General features: G+C 42.9%; 1 protein-coding gene across 3 annotated transcripts in view; it reads right to left on the bottom strand.

Moving 5' to 3' along the window:
- cdh24b (cadherin 24, type 2b) overlaps positions 1-17590 on the bottom strand; it is a 169935-nt gene extending 152345 nt beyond the window's left edge. For 2 of the 3 annotated variants that reach the window (XM_085388332.1, XM_085388334.1), the window contains exon 1: positions 17478-17590. The gene's annotated coding sequence lies outside the window, so the exon portion shown is untranslated. Of the gene's footprint in view, positions 1-7791; positions 7919-17477 lie in introns of those variants that run through there. The other variant, XM_085388333.1, reaches the window with a different exon arrangement.
- Between the last annotated feature and the right edge of the window lie 3861 nt (positions 17591-21451).

The following is a 21451-nucleotide window of genomic DNA, read 5'->3' as shown; positions in this document are numbered from 1 at the left end:
ATGCAGTCTCTGGAATAAAGCAGGCAAGAGCTCATCCAATAGTACTTGTTGAAAGTGCATATGCGCTCACAGTCCTATGCAATTTTATCTTCTTGATGTAAACAAGCTGCTGCAGTTCACCGAGGAGCGTTGGTCCAATTGTTGAGTCTGCACCAAAGTTTGACTGACAACTTTCACGCCAGCCCAGGTGGAAATTGGTAAATGGACTGTTCATGTAGCACTATCGACAAACAACTCAAAGTGCTTTAAAACCTCACTAATTGGGCACCAGAGTTTGATTTGAAAGACTGCTGTGAAAGCTCAAGGTCAATACCAGAGCAAACTAAAGAACGAGACAAAGACCACCTGACAAGATGAGTCACGGTCAACTTCAAAGGTGATTTGGAGTTTGTTTTTGGAGTAGAAGTTAAAAGGGACAGCTACGGGCATTTTGCTTTAGCAGATACATCCTTTTAGCAAGAATTCAAAAGTCAAACACATCACTGAACGCTTATCTGTATAGGTGGGCCATTTAAACTGCATCTTTCGATTTTTTGCGCGCATAAATACATTCACATGCTGATGAATAAGCCAGATAATCAAGTAAACAGGTAATAAAAGCATTACTAAGTTCGCTGCCTCAACTTGCAGTAAATGCTATTAAAATGCTTCACTTCCATGTAGCTCATGTACTCGCAGTTTATGTGTAATGAGCCAATATTGAATAAGCTTAAACAAACTGAGACAGACAATCATCCAGCCGAGCATTAATAAATGTTGAAAATGACAGCTTGCTGTTTCTGATCAATGGGCAGACCAGAAAAGGGAGGATGATTGGCATTTGTCATGGATTTGATCTATCTGGTCATCTCCACACCTCTCCCCCTGTCACTGTGCTGCAAAGAAAAAAAAAAGATCAATACATCTGATCAATGGCTTCAAAGATTTAGCCTAAGCTCAGCTCCATTCTTAACAGGCTGTCATTCACCACTGGCTACCCAGACATGTCTTATTCCAACAGGAGACAGCTATTCGCTTCCTGACTTTCAACTGTCTGCAGAAAGTACAGCACTCAGTCTTGTCCATTTTGAAGGATTGTGACAAGAGGCGATGCTGTGTTTTCGGGCAGCTGAGCGTAAGGATCGGAGCTCACGCTCGACGAGGAAGAAAAGGCGGTCGGGAGTGGTACTGTGGAGAGGCCTGCCTGCAAAAACAGGCGATTGCAAAGGCTGCGCTCAGGAAATCATCAAACAGCAGTTGGTTAAGGGTCTCTCTTGTTCCACCGCAGTAAAGGGGCCCTGATGATGTGACACCAGGCTGAGCCGATGAATGTGACTTTTGGCTCTGGTTATAGATAGTCCCATTTTATTCTACGCGGGCCGCCTTTCTTCCACTGGCAGCAAGCTGAATGGGGGCTTGGCATTTGAAAGGAAGCCGAGAGATTTGCTGGCGGATTAATCCTTTCATTAGGGAAAGTGAGAAGTTAATTGCGGCAACAGCTGCATCTCTCATGTTTACACGACTGATGGTTTAAACGCCATCCCTTTAAACGGAAAAAAGCAATTATCAATAAATGCAGGGCAATCTTGCCATGATGAATTGAGCTCAAATTAGGCTTTCTTCTTCTCCGCACCGCATATTCGGGGGCGCAAAAAAGCCGTGTTGGCTGGCGGCGCGTGGTCTTTGCAGAGCTGAATTGTCACACAACAAAGATAAAACACTTGACTTTGTGCGATGAAGAGTTCCCAGGGAGAGCGATCAAAGGTGAGTCGGAGTCGTGATTTCCAGCTGATGAGGCGAGAGGAGGGATAAGGAGAGAGAGCAGGGAGGCGAAGACTGAAAAGAGCTTATAGAGTCTGTGGGAGAAGAGGAATCGGGTGTGTTGATACACTGCAGAACAACAACTTCAACACAGAAGAGCTTGCCAAAAAACTCAAAGTCGAGTTATGTTGGCAATTGAGAAACCGAGAGGGCGCGGAGGTCTGCATCTGTAAAGTTTGGCTTGGAAAACTGGGGCCGAGAAAAGCAGGCCTGAAAAAGGGGGATAAATTTAAATAAGGGTGAGAAAGCTATGAGGGAAGCGGGGCAGGCTCAGAGGTTGAGAGACGAAAGCTAGAAGACAGGCAATGGTAACAGGATGACTGAAAACAAGGGAGGCAGGGAGTCCCGCAGCAAGAAGTGAGGGCAAATGACACAGGAGGCAGTGAGAGGAGCACTGAAGCACTGAGGAAGGCACGGTAACATTCACCGTTAGAGCCGATCAATTTCCCGTCCCCTCAATAATTGATGTGACGAGCACGGCGGGCTGTTATCTGTCAGGCTTGACTGACCGAAATACAAACCCCAGTGGGAGCCCATGCACACACACACACACACACACACACACACACACACACACACACACACACACACACACACACACACACACACACACACACACACACAAACTATGCAAGTCCAAAAAATGTCTGATCCAAAAACACAAATGTTCAAACCTAAGAGCTAACCTTGAGGTACATGGTACTAAAAGAAAGTGAGAAATATAATTCAGAAAGAAAAAATGGAGATCACATGCGCTTCCTGATGCCTTCATTGTCATGGTCACACTGTTCTGATGTTGCTGAAGCTCTCATTCATCATCTGAACTTTCTGTCCCTTACACATGCAGAGGCATAAAGCAGCACTTTCTTCTCCTTCTGCTGTGTCCTTTTAATCTCACATCCTCCATCTTTCACGTTTCCCAATGTAACGTCACACGCAATTCCGTGGCCGCACCGACGCTTCCGCTTTTAATCACAGGCCAGTATCATTGCATGTATACGGACACACACACTGGCATCAGGTTACCTAACAGCTAACAGAAGCATCAGGCAGACAGAGGGGGAAAAGGCAGGCATGTGGAAGGAGGCTCAGCATGACAGAGCACAACAGGAACAGGCTCTCACTCAGCCCATATCTGTCAGGACCCCTCGTGTCGCTCTACCCAGATGTGCCGCACCAGAACACCCACGCAATCCCTACACACTTGCTTTATTTCCAGCTGTCCCCCCCATGCACAAGTACATACACTTCAGGCTTGGTTCGTATATTTGCGTGTGCACCTACAGATCGCGGGACTAACTGATCATACGCCCCTTTTGTCTTTGCTGACATTTGCCATATTGCCATGTGTCACAGCATATTTGTGCAGGCGCACATAAAGAGAGAGTGACAAAAGTAGAACAGTGGAATATGTTAGTGTGTATGTTGCAGGAACAGATGAACAACTGAAAACATGTCAGCCCGACATACTCCAAATGCATGAAGCACAGTCGAGAAGCAGAAGAGCGGAGCCGATGCAGTGTATTAAATCCGATATTGGGTGGTGGTGGTGGTGGGGGTCTTATTATGCAGAGAAAAATTATTATTAGGTGTTCATACGCATTTCAAACTGGCCCGATCAAGAACAAAACACTTCCATCTGCAAAGTGTTAAGACATAAATAGCCATAAAATTTATGAGTCAGTTTGTGGGAGTCAGATGAACGTTGGCAGTGTAGTCATCTTCACAGCCTGTGATCATAGATGACAAACACGTGGACACAAGGCAGAGTGCATGCTTCCACACAAAAAAACAAAACAAAACACCACAACATACATGGCTGCCAACAGGTGAGCAAAAAGCTCAGTCGCTGAGAGCGTGCTAACATGTTATCATAGGTGTTTGGATGCATCTGTGGCTTATTTACCCAAGGATAAGGATATATGCCAAGCGGCTATAGGAACAATCTGCCCCTGTAATGCCATATGTCATTTTCTGTTTGCTGCAGGCTTTTAAATGATGTGTCACTCATGGTTTTAAAGAGAGGGGATGCAGTTCTTCAGAAAAATGGCTGCACTGTGGAGGCCTTTTCAACAACAACAACAACAGCCAAAAAAAAAAAAAAAGTATACGTCTGGATGCTTCGCTAATTGCAATTCAAAGCCATCATTTAAGAATATTCTTAAACGTGATTTGCATTGTGTGACCTTTGCAACAAGATGAAATATATTATCACCATCTAGCATGTGGCAATATGCAGTCAACCTCTCTGCTGCCAGAAATCGATCTGTCACTGTACATTAAGTTTTAACTCAGCTGATGTGGCGTTGAATAATAACGATGATATTCAGCTGTTTTTGCACAACAGCAGTGGCTTTAACAGACCCACGCAGGTGTTTTTACTGGGAGTTATGGGAGTCGGACTGGGCTTTGAGGAGAGCAAACTCAACTGTCTCCCCCCGTCGAGCTCTAAGGCGTAACAGGGGGGGATGAGACCTGCAAGCAGAACAACTGAATCAAATATGAATATCAGATATTTTTGGTTAGGGGAGACTGTTAGCATGGAAATGAGAACTGAATTACCATTTTGTTTGACTTTATTCATTCGGCGCATTTATGTTGAATAAAGCTATTTTTTCAGCTATTTCAATGTCATTCATTTTTACAAATGCAGAAAACACAGAAAGCATATAAGATGGATGTAGTGCCTTATAGCTGCAGTACGTTTACTGACATAGACACTATAAAACAAGTGTGAAAGTGCCTAAAAACGTGCATTAAGGCTACTAGATGGTGATTCAAAATAAGACTTGCTGTCGTGTGCACGTCGACGGGAAAATACTTTATAGCCCTTATTTATCTAGCTAAAAGTCTCATTGAGATTAAAATCTCTTTTCAAGACAGACCTGTCTAAGACCTGGCTAAGAAGAAAAAAATACAACACATAGCAATATAAGAAGTAAAGAAACAAATACAGTTCGTATCCAGTACAGACAAGCGAACACAAACATGTGAATCATATGCAATAACAGCGTGATATTAAAAGCAGTCACACTGACCAAAAGAGCTATTCTCTCGCTCTTTTAAAATGGACTTCCACTCCCACTTCATCACCAGTTCTGACAATTTCAGCGCCTGCTGGAGATTATTCCAGGAAACAGGGGCAGCGTATTTAAGAGCCTTTTTTTTTTCCTAATTCGGTTCTGACTCTGGGGACAAACATTTGTATAATATTGTGAGAGCGTAGGCTATACTGGCTGCAGTTTTTACACACATACACACAGATAAGAAGGAACCGACCAAGCATAGATTTATAGATAAAAACAAACCAATGGAAAAGTCTGTGGATATCCAGAGACAGCCACTCAGCAGCAACATACAGAGAACAGTGATGTACACGATGTCCAAAGCCAACCATAAAATGCAAAGTACAATGATGGGCACCATTAAAAAAGATTAAGTTCTTCCTCACTTGGAGAGAAAAACAGGATTTAGTCCTAAAAAAACAAAAACAAATCTATTTGAACTTTCAGCTTGGACACAGGCCTTTCAATGTGAGCTTCAAATGACAAATTGTGATCTATAATGATACCTGGAAACTAGATGCTACCTAGGTACCTAAAAATTGTGGCTTATAAGATGTAACATTTCAATTCCAGCCCATTGAATGGTTTTGATCTTAGGAAGCGAAGACAACAACTCTGTCCCATGATAATAACATGAACTTAGATGTGTCTGGACTTAAAACCAACTTCAGTTGAGTTAAGCAGGACTGAACAAGATCAAAGGCAGACTGAAGAAAATTCAAGGGTTTTCACTACTGAAGGAGATGAACTTACAGACCTGTCCATGGACATTTTCCTACTAAGTTTATGTGACGAGTCACACATTTTGGGTCATATTCAAGGCCCTGAGAGGTAAAACACTGCAACCTTTTCAAGTGTTTGACCTCTAATGGCCACCGTGCATACTGAATTAAAAAATGACGTCTGTTTTGTAAATCATGTTTCAATATGGAATTGTGAGATATTTGGTATGAATCTGCACACTCATAGGCTAACGAGTTGTAAATTAGAACTGTGTGGTTTCACAATCAGACCCACACCCTCCTCATCCTTAATTTCACACTGACACTGAATAAAATGACTTGACAGCAGCACGCTGTTCTCAGTCTCTGTACTTAGGTCCACAGATTTGCCCCTCGATCACTACATCCAGGAACACTGAAAACACTCTGCTTAAGGCTTCAAATTTAAACTTACTTACAACAGGTGATGTCACTGTGACTATGTCCATCCAGCTACATGGAGTAGCTAACAAAAAAAAGATTCCTACACCTACTTAGATAGCTAGCTGGCTAGTTAACTAGAAAACATGCCCCTCGTCTTACGTTAGTAAACTAGAATAGAATAGTCATGTACATGTTCTACACAATTGTGGAACTAGTGCTGAGTACAACAGCAAACATGCTTTGAGGTCTGGAAGGAGGCTTCTGTTAAGGACTGGAGTGGTGCCATGTCTAATAAACCACTTAAGTAAATACACCTGTGTGGGTTTACCATAGATTAGCTGGGGCTGTGATGCAGTCGTGCAGATATTTCACACTCTGTCTTTCTCTTTTTAGCTGTCTTTATCCATTGTTATCTATATTCTGTACTTTTATTATGTGAAATTCCAAGAAATTAAATTTAAATTAGATTTTCAGTGTTTCATAGTTCAAACCCATAGTTCAAATGTGTTTTTCCCATGTCTATCTGTTGTCTGTGTCTGTGCTCATCATGCAATAACACTGGCAACCTGCCCAGGATATTTCCTTCCTTCTGCCCAGTGCGCGCTGGGATAGAATCTGTTGGCCTCGTGATCCTGGAAAGGGATAAATTGGTGTGTTAAATAGCTGTGGTAGCTTGGTAAAATCCTTTGTGATACTCCCTAATGGGATCACTGCAGTATTTTATTATAAGTACACAACAGAATTACAAAAACATGCAAAAAAAAATGTCATAATAAATCTATTATACGTCATTTACTGAAAACTCCTTTAATTTGCCACTTCCTCTTTCATGTACCATTTCCATTTTTCAGACCGGCATTACTCAGACTTTTATTAATAGTCTTGCAGTGTGTGTAAAAATAGCTGGAATCAGTGTACAGATACACTATGCTGGGGGAAAAAGTATTATGATAATAAAAAAAAGTACCAAGGCATTTCTAGGACAGAACCATGAGAGGAAGCCAGCCTTCCAAGAACTGAGTGTGACTCCCATGTGAAGAGGAAAAAAAGGAACAGGAAAAAAAATACAGTCCACTTGAAGAGAGACAAATGACAAGATTGTAAAGAACAAACAACCTTTCTGCCTAACACCTTGTACAACGCACGGTAGAACAGATTCTCCATCCAAAGCGTGCTCTGTCAAGCTCAAAACATGATTCCAGCATTGTAGTGCTGTGAAGTCCCTGCCATGTAGGCCAAGCCAAAACAAATGTGATGTCAATGCAATAATAAACGAGCTTTGTGTTTGAGTGCGACCATGATAATTAGTCTCAAGATGGTATGTTAGTAGAGGAGGCTCATAAAATATAGAGGCCATTTGGCGTGCACTCAAGAACAAATCTGTATTCTAGGAGCGTGGGCTGTTACACTAATGTTCTACACAGTTTAAATCTGGCAGAGGCACAGTCAGAAAACTTTGTTTGGAGGAAAGATGCTGACGGTTCCAGGCAGCAGGCAAGAAAGATTACTGAGTCAGCGCACGTACATAGATGCGCACCCTCTCCCTGACACACATGCCGCCACACCACACACTAAACTCTAAAGGGGGAAAAAAATCCCTTTTTTGTTGACTCGATTGCCCGTGTGCCCGAGAGACTGCGCGCATCACCATTCAAGGTTCCTGACAAAATTGGGGTCGCCGCTGAACAGCACAGCAACTCAAGGTCGGGGAGATGATAATGATGTTTATGAAGTCTAAATCCACAAAATAAGATTCCCTCTGTATCTCCCCAAGTGCCTACCTGCCAAGCAAGCTTCCTTTGTGACAGAGTGTGAAAGGTCCGCTTCGCAATTTCAGCTTGAAGCCACGTCACATTGTGGTGGTAGTGGAGCTGAGGTACGAGGCTGAAGAAAGTTCGTCCGAGCCCGAGACTCCCGAGGGCGCGTAATGTATGTGCCATTTGCAGGCAGACGGGTATGAGCGACGTGTTCCAGCAGTCTCAGGCGGGGAATCACAAGATTATTATCCCAGTCCCCCCAACATCAGCAGAGGATGGCATTTTGACAGCACTAATCACCCCATTGTGAACCTCTTCTGTTTGCTTGAGGAAGCGAAGAAATCTCCAGCTGCTGAGACCCAGGGAAACATAAAAATAAAAGGGGTAGCAAAGACCTTTAATGCCCGTTGGGTGGTCGAAAAGCTCCTGGTGGGCTCTTTGGTTTGAGACGCTAGCTGCTTGCTCAGACTGTTACACGGTGTGTTTTCACAGCTTCAGTTCAAACAACCGCCTCTCCCAACCGCATCACCCCCTCTGAGGAAATGGCAAATACATCGTGGCCATCTCCTGAGGAACTGGCAAACAAAGAAGAAAAGAGACTTTGTATTTCTTTGGATGTTTTAAGGCTGGTTTTCTCTCTCGTCTTTCTTTTTCTGTAGCATTAATTATGCATATAAAATTGGACTTTTTGAGTAGAGCATCAAAAACAGAGCAACAAAGTTTAAGCATGGATTTTATTTTATTTTTTTGGAAGCAAAACTTGTCTGATTAAAGAGTTCTTTAATAGCAGTCAGACTCAAAAAAAATCAGCAACAATGAGACTCAATTAGTGTTTTGGGGGGAGGGTTTGCAAGCGTGCCCACAGCTGGGCTGCCGAAATAATCTTCTAATAGATCAACAAAGATGATGTGGATAGAGGAATAAAGACAAACACACAAACCCAGAAAATTACATATAATGTTTCGGAAAAGCAGCCATGTGCATCAGAGTATGACTGGGGCTGACCGCCATTACCGCAAAAGTGCTCTGCCGCACTCTTTGCAGAGACACATACGCAGGCACAGTCTCGACCTCAAGTCCTGCTACACACCCAATTACAATTAAACGCGGAGCTTGGTGCTCCTCCGGGCCAGGGTATCGATGATTCATTTTGTGTTTTATCAAAGAAAAAGGAGTGCCATTAAAAAGAGATCAGTCAGCCACCAGGCATGAGGAGTCTGCTTCTAATTGGCCATTCATCAAAAAGCCTTCTCAAGTAGATCGGAGCCCTGAAATATCACGCATGACAACTGAACTGCACTACATTAATTACACTACTGATGACCCTCATGCTCTACGGCCCGCTCCACGCCTTCCTAGAGGGCTGGAAAGCGCACGGATGCACGCGCACCCGAATGCACGCGCACGCATGCCAGGATACACTCGGTCTCGATCCGTTACACAGTCAGAGATGGCAGATTACGCTGACATGGAACAGGATGGAGTACATCACACCTAGCCAAAAAAAACGCCATATTATGGTATCTATCAGTGCAATTTGACACAGAGATAACCATGACTGCATATTTCCTTTACCTCTGTATTTTTAGCTTCAAAAATCCCTCCCCAAGGTGCTGCCATTTCATCTGCTCAATATCATCAGTCAATCTTTAAAAGATGCTTTCAACCATTTCACTTCACAGCATGTCCGACATGTTTTCACACAGACACACTAGTTTGGAAATATAGCATTGTTGCTGCCTTTGTTCAACTTAGCAGCTATCAGGACACACACGGATGAAGCATTTCGAGCTCTGGCTCTTTCCTCTCACCACGTGAAGGGAATTCTCCTTTTCATCCATTTCCTGATGCACTCTAACTAGACAGTTTTCGGTCATGTCCCAGAATTGCGCGAGCTAGCTCTCTAGCTTTCCAAATACACACGTGCGAGCCTGAACAGCTGCACATCCGCTGACAATTCATCCATCTCTGAATCTCTCATTTTCTCATTTGAGCATTTTGGTGCTTTTCTCTCCCCCCACCACCACTTCTGAGCTGCTAGATCAGCTGGGGCTGGGTTCATCACTAAGCAGCAGCCCAGAGGCCAAGAAACAGAGAGACAACCTCTGCTACAGAGTTACCGAGCAGCTACGAGGTTAAAACAAGCATGAAAAAGCCACATGTAAGCTCGTCTGCATATATGCATGCATGCTCACACACAAACACACACACATTTATCTGTTGTGTCTGCTTTAGGCAAAGGGCTGATGAGGAAGGAATCTTCAAAGTAAGGGAGTGAAAGCCAGATGGTGTTTGATGTGTGGATAATGATTTAGGTAAGGCTACGCAACACTTTCTCCACATCCAAGCTCAACAGAAGCCTGAAACTGTTGCATAGACTTGAGCATGAAAACCAGAAATTGGGAGCTTTGCAAGATGTAGGAAAATGTAGCTCTGAAGTCTTGGATGTGCATATTGTTCCTAAACTAGCCTGTCTGTGTAACTGCCTTTCATAGATCAAGCAGCTGGAGCCATATAGGCTTTTTTCAAAAAGGAGCACCCCATAGGAATGGAACCTGTGCCCTTGCAGACTCTTGTTCGTGTCTGTCCCTGCATAGCAGCTCTGGGCTGTGCACGGCAGCTATCAGTTCATCATTGTCATACAGTAATTCAGTATGTAATGTGCCTCTAAGTCCCTAAGAAGCAGAGGAACAGACACACTGTCTACATGGAGCATGCTAAGCCCAGTCAGTGTCCTGTAGGACCGGCTATTTAACACAGGAATAAGCCAATTATCTTCATGGAGTAGGCAAATTTACAATAGGATTTGCTCAATTCCTACAGGACTTCTATGTCAGGGGTGGCTGCTTATGCTGTAGGTTTCATTCTGTCGTGGCCCCCCCCGAACACACACACACACGTCTGCAGCTGTTGTGATACCACGCAGCCATGCAGATGCACATTACCACCAGCCCGAGCAGACACCTACACAGTCACTCCTACCTCAGGCACGCACAGCATTTTATACCAGAATTACTGGCAGCCTTGATAAAGATGAGCCCAAACACAGAAGTGATAAATAGCACAATAACACACGCACACACAAAAAATGAGCTACCTCCTGTGGAAGCAGTTTTTCCCCCAATTCAAAAGCAACTGTCGAGAAAAATAGTTAATTTTCAGAGTATGATAAATTTAATTCCAAAGCGACGGTTACAGTCATTGGCACCTTTTGTTGCAAGGCTTATTAAAGTCTTTCTAAATTGTGTTAAACCATGGTGAAATTATTTAAGTAGCTTGAGTTAGTGCCTTCAATTTCATATGTGCTTATGACTTATGGCGTGAGAAATAAGGACACGCAAATGGAAATCCAGGGAAAGCTGTAAAATTGAAAACCGCTATTCAGTCACATGCTTTAAAACTAATCACTTCAATGTGATGTCTAAATAGAGAGACTCTAATTTAATGTTCAATTTCCTGATTTCAGATTCCATGTGCTAAAGCACTAATTGTTTCCTCTTTCATTTCAGTGCAGCTCAGTGAGATTTGATCCCCCTCATGGATTCCACCCTCATTATCCTTGTACACGGAAGTAATGCAAGCTGGGCTGTGTGACTGATATGGCTGTTCTTTGATCTGTTCCTCACTTGTACACCTAAGACCTCCCAGCGCCGTGACTCGTGATTTAAAAGAATCTTATGTGCACAGTAATTTTCCTGACGTATGCTCTCACAGTGCTCAAAATAATCACACTAAATAAAATAAAGCCTTTTATTTTTAAATGGGAAAAAAAAGCTGTCTTGTCTAAACAGACTTTTTCCGTACCTGGGCAAAGTTTGAGTATTAGCATTTTCCACATTACAGCACTATCGTCGGTACATAAACCCAACAGAGAGCTGGAGTTGCCAGAAGCACAGAAGCAAGCCTGTAAGAGGTTATGAATGAGAGGTACCAACTACGAAGACTTAATCCTGCTTCCACAAACATTCTGAGGTTGCAGTTCTTGCTTCTAGCTGTTTGTAGGAGTCTTTCCTCTGAGCTTATTAAATAGCCTACAATGCTGCACCTTAGAGTTACAGAGTCCATATGAGTGTGCTCAGAGCAAGAAAGTTACCAAATTTACAAATGTGGCACAACAGCAATAATACTCACAGCTTTTAATATTCCTCACACACAAAGAGTGTTCAGGACCTAACGATAAATCAAAATCTGTAATTTTCCCCAACCTCAGACAGGTGAGCTGTCATACACAGAATCATAATTTTCCGTCTAGTTGTTCAACAGTCTCATTCTAGAAAAGTCTGTTCACTAGACTTAATTGTTTTTTGCAAAGATTACTGTTCTCTTCTTTTTCTTTAAATTTATAGTCGGGATTTGCAGTAGTATAGTTTACTGTTATAAAGGTGGATACCTAAGGTAGCTTCTGTGACCTCTCGATCATTTAAGTATGAAAACACGGCATAAGGAAGCCTGGTAATAATGCAAACGCATTTTGTGGCACAATATGTTTGCTGTAGTTGAAGAAATTATCATAGCAAATCAAGATAATTTTAGTCATTCCAAGTATAATTAATGATATATAAGCGAAAAACTGACTTATAGGACAGATGTGGGCTGATAGTTGTTAAATTATTTAGCATACTGTTGCATCATGGGACTTTAGGCTTTACACAAGTTGGGGGGCTTTTTCAGCTCAAATCCACCGTGGCACTCTCCCCCTGGGATATTTAAAGGACATGTTCACCCAAATTACCATTTTCCCAAAGACTTCTGGTGGCAGACAGACTATTAATAAAGTTAACACACCAACTGACTGTTGAAAATTAGCCACACTGGTGTTGTACATAGAAAACATACATTATTCATTACATATAACTCACTGAACGTTCAGAGAAACTGTGGGAGAAACAGAAAACAAGACATGTATGGTTTAACAAGTAGCCAGCCTACGGTTATGACATAATTGCAGACTGTTACCCTTCATGTTAGCTTTGCCCCAGAGACTTACTGAAGCTAAGCTAACATATGCTAACTAAATACTTGCCTTTAACCAAACGCAGGGAACCCATGCAGGGGAGGCCAGCTGGCTACTGAGACACAGTAAGACCAGGTATATGATTTCTTTCTCATTTCCTATGCAAGCTAACCCCCCAAAAATCAGAGTGAAGAAAGTGATATTATAGTCAGCAGTCAACCCTTGATCCAAACCTGATAAAGTAATACAGCATAGGTGTGATTACTAACTGTAGTGTAATTCGTCAGTTCCATAATGTAATCTTTTATTAACACAGCTTGAAATAAATAAATAAGTCATATATACTGGATTTGTCTAGTTTCTTTCTCCCAATTTAATCCAACGTCAGGGACTCTGGGAGTCTTACTATTACCACCATTTTTTTTCTTTGGCATGCTTATTTAACATCTGTGCACCTGCGTGAAAAAACTGAAGCCGTTCCAAATAGATTTAGAAAAAAAATATGTAAGAAAATGCCCAGTATCATATTTCATTTTGGCTCAAATTCAAATTTCCATCTGAAATAACTAGAGAAAGGATTCTTTTTAGCTCACAACTCCAATACTTCAGCCAGTGGCAGCAGGTCTATAACCAACACACACACTGACACACACACACACACCTATAACCAACAGTCATACGGGCTTTCTCTTTCTGTCAGTGTCCAACTCCCTTGCCCTCTCTCTATCTCATTTCTGCACAGTGGGGTATAAATGTAAATACACAGTTACACACACACATATATACACACACGCCTCCACACACAGCCTGGAGCAGCCTCCTGTCTTTCTGTATAATAATGTCTCCAGTGGAGCGAGTTGCTGTACTTTTTTCACGGGAGTCCGCCTTCATCCCACCCATTCAAAAAGCCATCCACCACCGAGCTGGGGGTTGCCTCCACCAATCTGACATCGAGCTCAGAAATTCAGTTCTGCCCGGTGGTAACGCAGACCCACTGCTGGCAGCAGACAGACAACGCACCTCCACGCTTGCACAAGGGGAAAATTTTAAAGTTCACAATAAAATATGGTTGGAAATTATGCTCATTTGACAACTTATGCAAGGTGTGCGCCACTGCTTGAGTAGGTGCGTGCATATCTATTGTCACGTGCACACGAGTAAACAGCAGTGTTGATCTGGGAGCAATCAGACCGTGACAGACTCTGCAGCACCATCCCACAGGCCTATAGTGAGGAAAAAGACTGCACTGCTAGGCATAGCCATTTCCTCTAAATGACCGTCTCTCTCCCCTCCCTTCCTCACATCACCACCGGGGGAGAGACTGACTCCATGTCTCGACACAGCACTGCTAAAGCTGGGGTCAGCCTGTCCTGCTCTAACCTCAGTCTTGGAACGCTGGGGACACATCACAGTATTGGAGGAGGGAGGCTGGGGAGGACGGAGAAAAGCGTGAAGGATGTTGAACCTAAATTCAACACTTTCCCTGAGAGATGCTTGCTGTGAATCCATTGGCGTTTTTCCATTCTTAAAAAGTTTGCATCAGCAACCATGTGTCTTTCCCCTCCTTTGATGCCCAATCACCATCAAAGGGCACCGAGGCAATGAACTGTTCGCCCTCCGCATCCAGCTGGAGTTTAAAGGGAACATCACGTATGGGTGAAAAATGGCTCGCCAGTCTCTTGCCTTGAGTAGGTAATTGGAGATGATATAGTTGAGATTTAGTTCTGGGCAAAGTCACTTCAGAGTCGCAGACGTTTCACTTCCCCTTTCAAAGACTGACACCAGAGGAATAGTACTCTGCCGAAGGTTTTACACAGCTCATTTCCCCAATCCCAAAAAAGCAAGGAGAAGAGAGCACGAGCAGAATCTGAGGCGATCTTAGATCCTAGAAGCTCCTTGCTCCCTTTTCCGTTTATAACAATCGGAAAGGAAAAAGGAATTCTGCAATTGCATTACCTCTCTGCGTGAGGGCCCTGGGGAACGTTCATGTCTTGAACACTAAGCATTCATTTCCTTGTTCTCCACAAGGATCCCTGGGAGGCCATGTTGTCTGATTCATTTCACTGAATTGTCAGCTAATGAATGGTACGCGTCCATCGACTGCCACACACTTTCTCGGAATAGAAAAGCCCCCACGGGTGCTCATCTTGGGGGTTCTCCTATTCTCATTAGGAGGGAATCAAACGGAAACAGAGGCTCACTGATCATTTCTCATGTCCTCTGTGTGTGTGTGTGTTCCATGAAGTGGGGGTGTGGCTCCATGCGAAGGCGTCTTTCTCTCTTTGACTTGGTGATCACCGTTTTTGGACGTTTGCATCTTTGAGGGCATGTTATTGACCGCTTTTGATTGAGCCTTTAAACAAAGACGACTAGCGGACTCTCTGGGACAGTATTAGTAAGTGATCTGTCTTGCTGGCAAAGCATTACAAGCCACTTCAGGCATGAGAGGCAACAAGGTTATGTAAGATTGACAGGTGAGAATTGTTAAAGAAAATCTTCACTCGAGACCTGAATTCAAATATCGTTCTCCTGCAGCCTCCTCAGCTGTTGTTCCTCTCCTTTTATAAGTCCTCTGTGCCTTTTTCTGTCTCTCTGAGTTGTGCCATCCTGCATCCTCCTCAGTAACTCACCATCTACACCAACCCTTTCTTCTTCCTCTGCTGGTGTCCACAACACCCAGTAATGTCCGCTAATGGGATTTTCCGTGTCCCTCCCGTGTCACAACAACAGCACCTTTCTCTTTCTTTCTTTTCTTCAGGCAGTTTTATCGTCAGCATAAGTCACTGACTCACTGCAACCTGTCTCTTTCCACTGTTACCACCCTCTCCCTCTTCTTCTCCATCTTCCACCCACCGTCCACTCGTTTCCCACTCTTCCCTCTAATCTCACCTCATGTTCTACCTGTTCACATTTCATCCACTCCCTCTTCCTCCATACTAACCCCCTCCAATCCATTGATTTCTCCTAGCCTCCCCCTCTTCCTCATCCTTCTCTGCCCTCCTTTTACATCCCCTTTCCCCTTGTTACTCCCCACCTGTGCAAAGGCTATTTGGTGTGAACAGTTAATAACGGAATCATAGTGGGTTCTTTATCTTAGCCACATTACAAGATAAGGTATTGATATTGAGACTAGTATTTGTAGAAGCAATCATATTTTTTCCCACAGAAGAGCCATGTAATATCACAGCTGGTCCAGGGAAAAATGCCCAAATGTGCTCACGTGATCAAATGTACACTCAAAGATAAACGCATTCACATTCATCACAGATGTACATAAACACATTTGCAGCTATTGTATTCACAGACATTGAGCTGATTGCACCCAAACACCCCGGTGCAACAACAATGTATAATACATGAGCTTTCCACATACATAAACATGTCTCGCACTGATCAGAGTCATTATAGTCGCTTAAGACCCATCATGTGTGTTTGTGCATGTGTGTGCGTGTGTGTGAGGGAGTCATTCATGTATCACATTAGTTTTTATGTATATGTTCAACAGGGGGCCATCATGGCAGAGATTTTCCTCTTGAGAATTGACCCAGCTGCATCAAAAGCTTGCTGTGCACCCTACAACATGAAGAAATTATATATAGACGTGGCAGACCCACTTTTCTTGCTCTTACAAAAATAAAGCACGGCAGTAGGCTGCCATAATCGATATAACCTGAGAAGGCAGGTCATAAATCTAAGCAAATGTATTTCCCAGTAGAGCAAAGGATGCTTAAGGTCTCACACAAATGAGAGAACATAATATATATTATATATATATATATACATATATTAGAGTTGTGCAAAAACAGAACACTTTGCAAAGGCACAGGCACGTCACCAGACACCCGTGGATATGAAGCCAAATACTGATTATCACCGACTTATAGGGTCGCGTAATAAATGGACGCAATTAAGCTGGGTTTTTGAAGCGACTCGCAGCCGATCACCCTCATTAGGGACGCGCTGAACCGCAGACAAATTTCCACATACGGACGGCGCGCAGGTAAAATATTTGCCGCGGGGTGTCGGTGCTCCGTATAGTGACAGTCTGTCAGTAGCAGTGCACTCCGTCTGTTGGGAATCGGCTCGCACGCGTAAAAACACTGCGCCCGTCCGGCTTGCATTGAAAGTGGCATCCTCTTCGTTCTGTGATCAGAGGAATAGACACCCGACTGAATCAATGAAAGAACGACCAATAAGATAATCAATCGGTATGCACAACAGTAAGTATGTTGTGAAATTCCCCAACATACAAGCACACTGGACAAGTCCTCAGTCTCTGACCACAGGCTCCCAATTAGGACTCCACGTTCACTGTCGGCCATTATGAATGTGATAGCTCTATAATAATTTTTACAACAACAGTCCGTCCTTAAATTTTCCACTGAGATTCGAGGGATATACTTTTACAACGACTAAAACCCAGTAGACCCTCCGGAGTGTCGGAAATACGCGCGGAGTCGGACCGCCGCGAGAATTAACCACATCCATCTGTTTCGCTGAAATAGTACAGAGGGAACACGGATCGATATGTGGGTATTTTACGCGTCACGTGCCGTAATTTCAGTTTTAAAAAACGGTGAATGTCAAGCAGTGTCGCCTGATAGCAGACGGGGAGAAACGCAATTCCCAAATACCAACAGAGGGGAAAACTGGGTCTGATCTCCAGCCAACCTGACCGAGGTAATAATAAAAAAACAAAACAGAAACAGTGCTTTCAAAGACAGGATTATCTGGGCTAGGACATTTTTGAATTTACCTCAGGATGTCGGTGGGATTGCCTCAAGTTTCTTCGTCCGTCAGCCGGTCACAAAACTGAGTCCAAGAAGGGCAAACACTGTTATCGCGCCGTCTCTCCTCTCTCCCTCTCTCTCTCTCCCCCACTCTCTCTCTCGCTCTGTCTTTTCAAACAACGTCACTCCCGAAAATCCGTGCACGTTTTTTTTTTCCCCACCTCCTAATTTCCACGGTTTTCTCTCTCTTTGTCCCGTCTTTTGAATTCTTAATCATCGCCTTTTTTCCTCGGGAGTGATTAATATCAGTATTATGTCCATCATCACTCATAATTATATCCACCACCTCCGCCACCGGCGTGATCATCGTGATCATCATTCATCACGTATCAATACATCACTCTCATCTGCCTTATGTGCTGGAGTTTCCTGTGCACAAGAATTTTTCCAGTACAATTGCACTCACAACCTACGCTGTTTCTTTGTTATAAGAGTTCAGTAATACTTTTATTTTCCTAAAAGGTATTTTTCCAGAGTTTATGTGTTCTAAACCCTTAATTGGAACTTAATAGATAATATACTTAAGCTTCACATAGTACTTCTAAGATATTACTAAGATCAAAAACACATTATTGAGCTTTGGGTCGCCAGGCTATTTAGAAAATTAAAGCATTATCTCACTCCATTAGTGTGGAGGAGAGGTTGACTAAGGCACCGTAGGCTATGCCACAAGTCACTTTAGAAACATTAATCATATTAAAGGGAAAATTTTAAAAGGATTTTTGGTACAACTTTTAATAATATTGGTTTTTAAGAAAGACTAATGTTTCAAGCCATTGTTAATAAATCTACTAATCCACTAATATATTTGGGTTGCCAGACATATTTGGGGGGGGGGAGCAAAAAAGACCAATGCATATGTTATTGTCGGTTATAAGAAAAATATTATTTATGCAATATAATGTTGGTTGTCCCAACTGTTATTGGGTTAGAGGCAGGGTGGACCTCGGATAGGCCCCCAGTCTATTACAGGGCTAACACAGAGAGAACGACAACCATTCACACTCACATTCACACCTACAGCCAATTTAAAATCACCAGTTAAGTTAAAACTGCCTGTTAAAGAAAGCCAGAGAGAAGTACCACACATACAAAGAGAACATGCAAACTCCAAACAGAAAGGCCCCGACCAGCTGCTGGATTCGAACCCAGGACCTTCTTGCTTTGAAGTGACAGTGCTAAAGGTGCCTCCCATGATCTGAGGCAACAAAAACCTTCATAAACGTTATTTAAAAAAATGATACTAAATTTTATTTCCTAAAGTTTTCTGTAACATCGTGTTACAGTTAATCATGCAGAGACATTCACTGCTTTACTTTATGCTTCTAATACAAAGAAGAAGAAGAAAGTATAAAGTCTTTATAAACCCTGCCTCCGTAGAAAGTGATGCCAAAAGTTTTTTGTTTTAAAGTTTCATCGATCTATTGGTTTTAATCATGATAATCACTATGAGTCACTTTTAGTAAAGGAGCCTTTTTCAGCACTCTCAATCCCTGTCTTTATTCTATTGGAGCATTATTAAAGCTGACCTTTTGACACTGGTAACACAGATACAGAGCATCAAATGTTATTGTTTCGTCAAAGATACCAGTATGTCAGAGATGACTGCTCTCAGACCCAGCTTGTGAGATATCAACTCTTTGTCACGACCAATGACTGTTTTCTACAATCGTTGATCACGACTGTGTAGCATCACATTTTAACCCACTGAGGGCTCTTAATATTCATCGTACCTCATGGATTGTCAGCTTGAATAGCGTCCAGCCCACCATCCCACAGCAACCCTAGTTGGAAGTGGGTATGATGGATGGATGGATGGATGGAAGGAAGGAAGGATGGATGGATGGATGGATGGATGGATGGATGGATGGATGGATGGAAGGAATGAAGGATGGATGGATGGATGGATGGATGGATGGATGGATGGAGTACAGTGAATCAAGAGACCAGGCGGAAAAAAAACCCCATAGAGCAAGTCAAAAGACTTGAGACAAAGTGCAAAACATAAAAGCTCCCAGACAACTCATGGATTGCTTTTTCCAGGTTAAAAATCTTGTGATTTACATCCCAACTCCCGCTGATTTCTTATCTCAACTTCAACACAGTCTGAAACAGAACCTTTTGCTGTCACCATCCAAGATTTCCAGTGGGTTGCTGTATTAACATCAAAAGGACATCTCTGTGGGTATCCCTGTGAGGCCAGCAGCTCTGACAAAATGAGAATATTTGGGATGTGGCTGAGTTTCTTAGTACTCTGCTAATTGACAGGTGATGACATTCAAAGTGAAAATAGAAATGAACTCAGTTTATAATGTGCACATTTCTTGTAGCTCAAGTATACTCACTGCATTTCATGAGTATACAAACTATACAAATATCTTGTGTTTCCATCCATGCATCCAAATATGCTTACCGTATAAATAAAACGGTGCATTTACTGTTGTCATAATAGCATTTGAAATGTCCCTTTTTCTATAATATACCACTTTCTTAACAGGGCCATCATTAACAGCATCATTATCGCCAACAAATCATCACCCGATTACCGCCCAGTGATAACATTATTACATTCATGTTAATCAGACCACCTTTATCATCACCACGGTCCTATTTTCAAAAAGCTATTACCTCAGCCTTATCACTTAAGAACAAATTATACCTCGTCATCTTCGCACACATGCCAAAGCATGCGCACACCCACATTTCATTAGGCTGATATACCCTCCTCAGTCATTACACGTGTGCAAAGGCCAGTATCTTCACTGTGCACTGTACCTGTAGATTGACTCCACCTGAAAGTCTTTGAAGAACACAGAGAGAGTGGGAGGGAGGAGTGGGGTGCATGTGTGACCATTAGAATAGTAAGAGACGGAGACTGCTCTCTCTGTGTTATAGAAACACAGTATAAGAGGGCCAGCCAGACGGCAGAGCATGAAAGGACTGATTTATCCCCTTGGGAGAGACTCTGTGTGTGTGTGTGTGTGTGTGTGTAAGAGAGAAAGTAAAGACAGGAGCAGTATAATAATAATAATAATGGATACTTTATTGATCCCCATGGGGAAATTACTTGTTTTTCTCTGCATTTGACCCATTCACTCAGTGAAGCAGTGGGCAGCCCACTAAGCAGGCGCCCGGGGAGCAGTGTGTAGGGAAGGTACCTTGCTCAGGGGTACCTCAGGGTAGCCGTTAAGTGGATTCGAACCGCCGACCTTCCGATCATGGGGCGACCACTTTACCTACTGAGCTATCCCTGCCCCCTATCCCAGTATGTACATGCCTGTTTTGCTCTCTCTATTATTGAACTATAGAGTGGGTGATTACATGATTAAATTAAACAGATGCATTTGTGTGTGCTGGTTCTTCTCTTCCACAGGCCAGGGTGCGCGTCTGCCTGGATGCGCTTCACTTTTACTGCAGCCTGGAGAGTCAGTTTTGCCATACATATGTTTGGCAGGCACACTCAGTTGGCCAGGCAGCAGAATCAGGCTGGATATATTGTACCCAGTACCAGAAAATACGCTTTTAGGCTTTTTAGACACTGTGTAAAGAAACAACTTGTACCACAAAAGCGAGCGCATTTACTGTGTTCTCAGACATCACAGATTTAGCCGGGGTATCAGTTCTTTCTCAGCTTTACGGTTTATGATCAAGTAAAAACCATGCGAGTTTCAAGTTAAAAGGCTCAGTTAGCCCAAATTACATAAACACACTTTCACACGTAGCTCTTCTACTCGTGCAAACAGCTTTGGTTTTATCTGAAAAGTGCTCTCTGTGATTTCTGCCCCTATCTTAATACAATGGCCAAGAAAATGGAAATTTAGTTTGGGCTGCTCATCACCGTGAAAAATTACGTTTTATTAAATGTAAGAATGCCTCTTTTTCAGAAATAGCACAACAGTTCAATAGGCTCTGCATAATCCCCAGACCTCACTGAAGCAGA

This window comes from Rhamphochromis longiceps, linkage group LG18 (assembly GCF_057381845.1).
Source record: "Rhamphochromis longiceps isolate RC_006_pf linkage group LG18, R_longiceps_female_GT1.1, whole genome shotgun sequence".
In the NCBI taxonomy this organism is placed as follows: domain Eukaryota; kingdom Metazoa; phylum Chordata; class Actinopteri; order Cichliformes; family Cichlidae; genus Rhamphochromis; species Rhamphochromis longiceps.
This window is presented reverse-complemented; position numbering and strand designations above follow the sequence as displayed.